A 10,029-nucleotide genomic window follows, 5' to 3' on the forward strand; every position below is an offset into this window, starting at 1 on the left:
ACTGAAGAAGAGTGTTTGGAGCTTATTAACATAACAATCATCATTATTGATGATCAACTACACTGATTTGTGTCATTATGTTTGGTGAAGCAAGTCAAATCAAATTTATTTACAGAGAACATTCAAAAATGTTGATGACCAAAGTGCTTTACACAGAAATTTAAGATACAGTTAATTAAAAGCAAAATAAATAGATAACTAACTAACAGACCAAATTAAAACATTTTATCACTATATTAAATATTAAGGGGAAACAAAGGCGTTTGTATAAAGGTGGGTCTTTGGCAAGGATTTAAAAGTGGTGATTGATGGGGGAAGATCTGACAGTGAAGATCAAACTGTTCAGGGAAAAAGCTGCGTCACCTTTGGATCTTGACTGAGAACGTGGAGTAACTGATCAGAGGGTCTGAGGGCTCTATCAGAAATGTAGGCTGGTGCCAAACCATTCATAGCTTTAAAGGGGACATATTATGTACATTTCCAGGTCTATGTTTATATTCTGGCTCAACTGTAATATCTTTGCATGATTTGCAATTCAAGAAACTCCTTATTTATCTTATGCTGGCTCTTTATGCAGCCTCCCAGTTCAGCCTCTGTCTGAAACAGGCCATTTTATCTCCTGTCTCTTTAAGATCCCCTTCCTGATGAGCCCAGTAGAAAATGTTGCAAACAAAGAGTTCAGAGCAGGTTGGAGCATTTCTACATGTATTAACTTCACGTTTTGGAACTTTAACCACGTTTAAGATCGATATCTGACATCATAACAGTATATAAATAACAGAAAACCACAAAAAGCACAATATGTTTCCTTTAAAATTAATAAAGAATCTTAAAATCTATTCTATATTTAGTAACCAGTTGAGGGAGGCCAGTATCAGGGAGATGTGGTCTCTCTTGGTAGCAGTGAGGAGTCTCACTGCTGCATTTTGAACCAGCTGCAGGCGAGACTGAGAAGACTGACCGACTTCCACATAACAGGAGTTGCAGGAGTTGAGACACAAGATAAATAAAGCATGTAAAACGTTGAGGAGCATTTAAATAACATCTCTAACTGCAGAATACACCCCAAGACTGTTTCTAGTAACATCCTCTTAAAACAATGTTACTCTAAAGCTGAATTGTAAATTATTGTTATACATTGTGAGTTAAATAGTAGAAATACTGTGTTCACATTACAAAGTTCTGCCTGAGCCCTCTGCATGGGTACTCCCATTACTGATGTCAGTCTGAGTGACATTGTCAAAGGGCATCGCACCAACTAAGTCATAAAACTGAAACTTGATCATCATTATTATGTAATGGGTGTAGCTAAAACCTCAGAGAGAGCTTTAGACTAGCTGCTGAACATAGTGGAGCATTTAGCAGCTAAAGAGCCAGATATTTCCCTTAGGAGTTAGTAGAGAGCAAAAACATCTATCACCATCTTACCTTGCGAGGCAGCTGGATTCATGATGCCGATCGGTCCGAACCACCGGTACTGAGGACACAAGCTCATAACTTGAAGCCTGACATAATAGATTCTAGCATGATCTTGCGAATCCAGCTGCCTCGCAAGGTAAGTGATGGAGTCAACTGTGAAGGAAAAAAGACATAAATTCTACTCATTGTCCTGCCGGCGGGGTCTGTCTCTGTCCTTCCTGCCAAGCCGGTCACATCATGGATTACAGCCTCCAGCAACCACCTGTCAATAAAGAGAAGTTTTCCTAATGATCAGTTTGCTTTTCTCTCCACTGAGCATTCAGCAGCAGTTTCTGTAGAGTCACTCCTGTTCCCCTCATACGTTATCACAAGCGGGGATAAATTCTCGTCTCAAGTTGGCACAACAGTCCATCCATGCTCTCTCTCCACCTCTTTGTGGCCTCCAGACTTCTCAATCATCAGTGTGAGTTCGTGGAGGTTTTCTCTCTGCATGTGGCATGAGTCAGATTCACAATGAAAATGTTTTGATGTTTTCCACTGACATAAGCCACAAGTCCGAGAGCATGAGTTGGTCTGAATCCCTTTAAATCTCATAACTTGACAGACTGCAGAGTTATAAGCTCTGAGATGAAGCACAGAGTTTTCATGCAAGACTGCAGGAAGTTACTGCTACAGGTCAAGAAAGACACTAACTGCCATGAAACCACAGCATGTCGTTTTCACTGTTTGCCATTTTTGATTTAAAAGTTGCTGAACCGATTATTCCACTACTACAATTTTAAATTCTTATACCTAAATGACCAAATGTTATTCTTCATGTCCTCCAGAAGACTCATGAGTGTCTTCTGATCTGCTACCTCTTTAATTAAATGTCTGACGCAGTATAGGAAACAAAAACTACTCTGTTGTTAGAGAGATATAAAAAGAAGTAACGCTGGCTGAAATGTGTGAGAGCGATGAATGTGTAAAAATAGTAACTTCTGCTTTCACGTGTGAACATGAACTTACTGTCATTTGAACAAACAATGCTGCTGCTGTTTCTCTGCAGACTTCAGAGGTGTGATGTCTGACCTCCTCTCAGGAAGTTCAGACCTCAGTGTGAAGTGTTCACATTACTGGACAGTTGAGTCACAAACTGACTGATAAAACAGCATAATGTTTATAGGTGTGTGTGTCTGTGTGCATGCATGTAGTCTTTATGAGTATGTACAGTATGTATGTTTGTCTATTTGTGTCTGTTCCTCTATCTGTGTGTACATGTCCGTGTGCATGTGAGTGTGCACAAGTACATGATCAGTGATCGCGGTTTGGTTTTGTTTCAGCTAATGTTTCAGACGTCGCCCTCATGTGGCCAAATTAGATCATTACATCATGAAAACCAAACCAAACCTTTACTTTCATGAACTTTAGGGAAACAAAACTACAATAATTTAAAACTGACCAAAGTTTGTTTTTATTTCATATGTCTGTAGGAGTGTGGAGGTCCAATCAGAGTGCAGAGACTGACAGGAGGCTGAACCAATCAGAGGAGGGGGACAGCTCTGTGTAGGAACAATAAACATCAGCTTGTTATTGCTGTTCAATAATATTTGGTAAAGGTTTGATGCCCTGAAAGAACAACTGAAAGAGTTCATTCTACAATCTAAATGCTAAAGCTCAAATTTATATTTCTCAAACTCAACATGGAGATAAAATCCACAAACAGCTTTTACAATACATTTGTTAGTTTTTTGGGTTTCTATAAAAAGAAACATCATAAATACCAACTGAAATCACATTTAATTATCCCTGTTTGTGGTCAAAAATAATGGCAACATGTTTATTAAAATATATTGTTAGTAGTTTTGTATTATTAGAATGAAGAAAAAAGGAGGAAATATCAGAAATGTTCCTTTTTGCCCAGTCAGCTTGGGGTCGTGTCAGTGTTCGATTGACATTAGCTGGCTGTCTACTGGTGGTCATAAAGAACATAAAGTATTTTGGACTGTTGATTGGACAAACAAGACATTTGAAGATGTCACCAGTGAATCTTAGAGATTATAACGAGACCTACAAGATTTTGTTCTAATATTTACTTTTGTATAGAAAACATCTTCCACCATCCAACTGTTCACTCATTCAATCCACCCTTGACTACAAAACTAAATTATGCAACAGCAACGGTTGAATGCAATGCACAAATCCAGTTTGATGAAATATATTAAAGTGATAAAGTGATAAGTGAAAGTGGATTAAAAGGACGGATATGAAATGTAAAGTCAAGTTTGATAAGAGTACAGTTCAGCTATTTAGTTGAGCAGCAGCTTCTGGAAAGAAGGCACATAAGTGTTTTGGAGTGCGTTTCCAGAGTCCTCATGTGTCTCGTGACCAGGACTGTGACTCCACCGGCGACAAGAATATTCAAATAGTCCAGTGATTAAATATGTACCACATCAGATGTTCTGTGAGCCAATGCCACCACGATCACTATAGTTTTTTTTAAGCAGTTTGCTGAAACGTTGATCTTCATTTGCTGAAATAAATTATTTATGAGTTTGTTGCTTTCCCACATCTTTTTATGTCTACTTGTAAGCCAGCACTGCACAAGAAAAGGTACGCAGGAGTTGTTCAATTTCACCTAAAGTCATGTAGTTTCCAGACCTTGGTTTAGAATTTATTTATTAGCATCCGTGACACCACATTGATTTATAAATTAAGCATGCCCATTTAGTTTACATAGTTTTTAACTATTACTAGTTTGTTTAAGTTATATTAATTCATTGACTTACCTGACTGTCAAGTTCTCTTCCTGGTCTGGCAAAAGTTGTGGCTGCAGGTGGAGCCTGGTTATATGGAGAGGCCCAAGCCAAGGACCATACCAAGAGCTCTGAAAGCTTGGGGGGGATCAGGGTTTCTTTGTGTTGAGTTCTGATTATTGTCTATGTTCACTTCCCCTGTGTGAATATTAGTTTGATCAGCCAGTATATATGTTTCCCTCATGTCTCCTTCTGTTAGGTCTGTTATACCCTTTTTACACCAAATTAGCACATATATGTAGGTTTTTTAAATGTGGGTAAACCTACTAAGAATAGGCTGTTGACTCCTTTCCTATTGCCGGTAGACAAGTGAAAGAAAGGGGGCAAAAAATAGTGTGTCCACCCAGGTATCATGCTTCCATCACTGCTGATCGCAGCTGGAGCCAATAAATACCCGTGATTAGAGTCATTTGACCCGGGAATGGATGCTGATTGTACCTTTTCCCACTGAAGACAAAAGCCAGATATTAGTGGGTGTTAGTGGGTTTTTTGTCCAGTGTGAAAGGGGCTTAAGCTGTGTTAATATCTTATTTTGTTAGCCTTTTTGTTCAGTAGAGTTATGTTTTGTTGACCTCTTTTTAAGTGATCTCCAACTTACTTAATTCAGTTACCTCCTTCCTTATTTTAAAGGTTGGTGAAACAAGTCAAGTGAAGTCAAATTTATTTACAGAGCACATTTAAAAACGTGTTGACCAAAATGCTTTACAGACAAATGTAAAATACAGTTGAATAATCAAAACAAATAAATAGATGAGTAACTGTAACAGACAAAATTAATACAATTTTATCATTATATTAAAAAAAATAAGGGAAGAAAGGAGTAACTGATTAGAGGATCTGAGGGGTCTGGATATAGATATGAACTGAGGACATCGGAGATGTAGGCTGGTGCCAAACCATGCATAGCTTTAAAAAACAAATAAAAGATTCTTAAAAATCTATTTATATTTCACTGATCACCAGTAGAGGGAGGCCAGTATCAGGGAGATGTGGTCTCTTTTATTGGTAGTCAGTGAGGAGTCTCCCTGCTGCATTTTGGCCCAGCTTCAGGTGAAACCAAGAAGACTTACTCACTTAAATAGCATCTCTAATTGCAGAATACATCCCAAGACTGTTTTCATTAACACACCCTCTTAAAACAATGTTACTCTGAAGCTGAATTGCTAAAACCTTACAAATATTGTGTTCACGTTACTTGCTTTGCACCCTCGGTACTAATGTCAGTCGGAATGAAGCCTAACTAGATGCAATAAACAGAAGAGATTATAGAAATATCTGTTCTTACAGTTAGCATTGTTAAACCATGTTGATATATTTTTACTTATTTACCAGCAGTTTCAGCTGTTTGGTGTTGCCTTACAACATTTGAAAACCTTTTTCAAACCATTTTAACCATAACTGAAATACCCTGCTGTTCATTTAACCAAAACAATTTCAGTTCACCCAGACAACTAAAACACCATCTTTGACTCCTGGAATCTACTCATGCAGATAGTTTTGGTTTTATTTGACCTGACAGAGTTTTCTTTCTTAACTTTATTAATAAACAAAGTATGACTGCTAGCTGATTATAGGTGCAGTTGAGTACAGAGGCTGTGAAACATCTTTGGCATCAGTGCCCATGTCAGTGTGTATCTGAGGCACAGAGTAGACAACATTATCGGCATGACCACGGGGGGCGCTGCTGAGTGAGGCGGCGGCACCGAGTGTAGACGAGTTCACTCCAGTCGTCTTCAGTCTGGAAGAAAACAAAGAGCTCAAGGTTTACAACTTATTGACTATTTTAGTCTTAATAGGAAGTTAAAGATTTTATTTTAGTTTGCAATTAAATTACATGTTCTTTTCTTTCGATGGTGCTTGAAAGTCTTTGAACTTTTCAGAATTTTCTCTATTTCTGCATAAATATGAAACATGATCAGATTTTCAAGTCCTAAAACTAGATAAAGGGAATCCAATTGACCAAATGAGTCAAAAACATTAAACTTATGAATTTATTTATTGAAAATTATCCAATCTTACATACTTGTGTGAGGTAAAAGTATGTGAAATCTTGCTCTCAGTAACTGGTGTGACCCCCTTTTGCAGCAATAAATTCAACTAAACATTTCCGCTAGCTGTTTTTTTAGACAATCTGCCTGACAGTCGGCTGGTGGAGTCCAAACTCTTCAGAAATGGTTCTGTAACCCTTTCCAGCAACTCTTGTTTTAAGATGCTCAGAAATCTTTTTTGCTCGAGCCATGACACACTTCCACAAACCTGTGTTGTGAAGCTCAGACTTTCATAGAGAAAACCCAGATTTCTCTTCTTAAAATAAGGCAAGGCATCCCAGACTCACCAGGTAGTACTAAATATCATAAATATCCTGGTTCTGGATCTGAATGTTGTGTTTTCCAGGCCTGGAGAAGCTATAGAAATTGATAAAAGCCACAAAGCTCATGAAATACTGATACATTTCCTGATTATCTCAGTCCCAGGTAATTACTGTAGAAAGCCACAACACCGGGGCTATAGATGTGTTGTATTTTATAAGCTTATTATATTTCCCTTCATGTAAAATTTTAATCTAAAAGGTAATAACTAAAGTTGTCAAATGAATGTAGTATAATATTTCTCCTCCAAAAATGTAGTAGAGTAGTATTAAATACAAGTAATTCAAAATTGTACATGAGTTCAGAACTTGAGTAAATGTACTTAGTTACCACTGGTGTTTAGTGTGTGTGTGTGACAGTGTGGCTGCACTCAGAGCAGGAGGGTGCCGCCGATTGAAGCAGAGCAGAGTTAGCAGGTAGTGAATGTTCTCTTAAAACTACAGCTTGTCAATAAAAAAATGCTACAGCATCTCAAGACCCAAGCCAAGTCCCTGTGTTTTGCTTGTCAACTGCTGAGTAAAGTTAAGATTAACACAGAAGTTACTGTAACTACAAATTCAATCCCGGAGGAGAAAACAAAGTCTCCCCTGTGCTTCCCGACCATGATGTGGATGCTGATGCAGGAATGGTTAACACTACTGTTTTCTGACCACAAAGCTAAAATGCTGCCGCAGTTTTTTTTTACTTTGTTCAGAGGACGGGATGCTGTGGCAGCAGTGAAGCTGTAGTCATCTGAGGTTTTGACTCCATTTGGCTTGTAAATTGCGACAGTGTAAATTGAAGAGATTTCCACAGGAGGAGATCTGTTCTGTCTGCCGTCCTCTCTGGTCTCCTCGTACGCTCGTTTGGCTTGCAGCAGAAGAAGAAGAGGGGTTTGGTTTGTATTAATATCAGCTAATTTCACAAACACTAACAATGCTCAGATGTCACAAATTCACTCAAACTCACCTGTGTGACATTAGCATGCTCTATTTCCACAGGATGTTCTGAAAAGCATGCAGTTCAGAAGATTAATTAAACTGTTAAAACATCTGTCGAAGAGACACTTTAGTCCTTTATTCCTGTTTGAGCATCTAAAGAACTCTGAAGTTTAGGCAAATTAGACTGATGATGAGTTAAAAAAAACAACAGTAGTAATATTCACACATAAAGACAGTCATCACTTTGTTCTGTGTCTTTCCTGTTGTGTGATTCTGATGTTTGAGTTGAATGTAATGAATGAATGAAAAGGAGATTGAAAATTGAAAACTGTATATTGTTTTTCAGTTATTTGCTCCTTTAAGCCACTAGTCCATAACCAACAGTAGCTAGAAAGATAGCTTTTATAGTTAGCTAAAGCTTGCTAACCCAAACTTTAAAAGTGTGATCAGCAGAAATATGAATCAAATTTGCTTCTGGCTTTATTTATGTGAATTTGGCAGTTGGACAGTTTGTGATAAATGAACACACAAACTGTCCAACTTAGACAATAACCAACATGGACTGCTCCAAACTTATCAGCAACTCAAAATCTATTTTTCTTTTGTCTCTGTTCACTCACAAAGTCCAACAGTTTCAGGAAACGTGAATTTTCACTCAAAGTTTTTACTCAAGTTTAAAAATGTAAGTCCAACAGATTTGTCTGTTTACATCCATCTGCATCTTATAAAGTTAGTATTTAACTTTGTGATTAATCTGTGTGATAGTTTTAAACACTTGAACTGTGACAATATTTAATCTAAAATGAAACCAGCAGTGATGACATGTAATATAACTTTCCCCTGTAGATTAATATCATGTGGTCATATCTCTGTGTCATCACAGAAGTCTGGAGAATATCTTGGTGAAAACAGACAAAACAAGATTCAGAAATGTTGAAGCTGCCATAAGATTAAATGTTTTTAACACCTGCTGACAGAAGAGGTACAAGGGTTGGTTTATGGTGTCATAAAAGTCCTGCTGAACATAATTTGGTCAGTGTTGTCTCTGCCTGGATCATTATGCATTCATTTACCTAGTTGTCACCTTGAAAATAAACTCTACCTTTGAAAAGTATGTCTTGAAACAATACACTAAAAATGGACCAGCTGAGTACAAACTGCACATAGTTTATGAGAATATACATAACTGATGTTAAAGAAGGTCTGAGAGTCACTTTTGGTTTTGAAGTGGATGGAGCTGTGAACAACAAAAAAAGAAACAAGAACACAGTGATACAAAAGAAATCCTGATGAGAGAAATAAAATGGTCCTTTAGCTGATCAGCTGCTTAAAAAATTTAAATGAAATAGTCAGTTTATTATTTTTATTAAAATACTGATGCAGTAAATGGACACTTACTGTATCAATCTATCCAGTGATTTGTTAGACCAAATATCAGGTTATTAAAATATCAGCTGCTGTCAGAAAAATGTGAAAACTTTTCCTCTGACCTCCAGAAACATGAAGAAACATTTTCATGACTTTCAGTAGAAACTCACCATCTGTGACGATGATCTTAAACTCCCCGTATGGATCTATTGCCAAAGATACATCCAAACCGCATCTGTAATGGCCTGAGTCAGATTTGGTCAGCTGTGTGATGGTCACATGCAGACAACTTCCTGCACGTGTGTTTTTATATTCCATGATGTATCTGCCTCTTTGAGCTCTGACATCATACATTTCAAGAATGTCTTCTTCACATTCGTCCTTACAGAAGTACGTCCTTCTTCCAGTGTTGGTAAAGGGACATTTAACTGTGATACTTTGTCCTTCAGTTCTTGTAAAAATGGGGATTTCTGCATTGATGAGACCAATGTTTCCATCCTGCAGTGCTGTTGAAAAAAAATCAATAGTCAATAATTCACATTTACACTGATCCACAGAGTCATGCTGGGAGCTGCCCAGTTCAACCAGTCTGTGATTTTACTTGATTTGATGTCTGTCAGGAAGGACTCGATGGATGCAACAAAAATTGTCACATATTTCCAATGATTTGATTTGATTCCATTTGAATGTTTTAAATTACATCTTTGTCATTAATTTTTCTTCTTTTAGCTACTGTCTTTTATTACTCTGGTGTCTTTTTATGAAGTTTTGTGTTTCTTTTACATTTTGTCTTTTGCCTTTTATATTTCATGTAAAGCATTTTGAATTGTCTTATTGTTAAAATGTGCTGTACAAATAAACTTGCCTTGCCTGTATAATCACTGTTTCCTTCTATTTCAGCAAAGGAGGGACTGATCTACATAAAACATTCCCACAAACAGCTTTTACAATACAGTTTGTTAGTTTATCATCATGAAATCAAAAAATTATTTTTATTATTATAAATTTCTCGCTTTTTGGTTTCTGATTCTTTCTCTTCTGCAATTTAATTTCAGTTGTACTTTAATCTGATATCGATCTACTTTAATTACTCCCAAATTCTCAAATTGATGCGGTTGTTTTCCCAACATCAATGACTCCACAAGGGCAGATGGATGT

Source organism: Thunnus thynnus, chromosome 6 (genome assembly GCF_963924715.1).
Source record: "Thunnus thynnus chromosome 6, fThuThy2.1, whole genome shotgun sequence".
Lineage (NCBI taxonomy): Eukaryota > Metazoa > Chordata > Actinopteri > Scombriformes > Scombridae > Thunnus > Thunnus thynnus.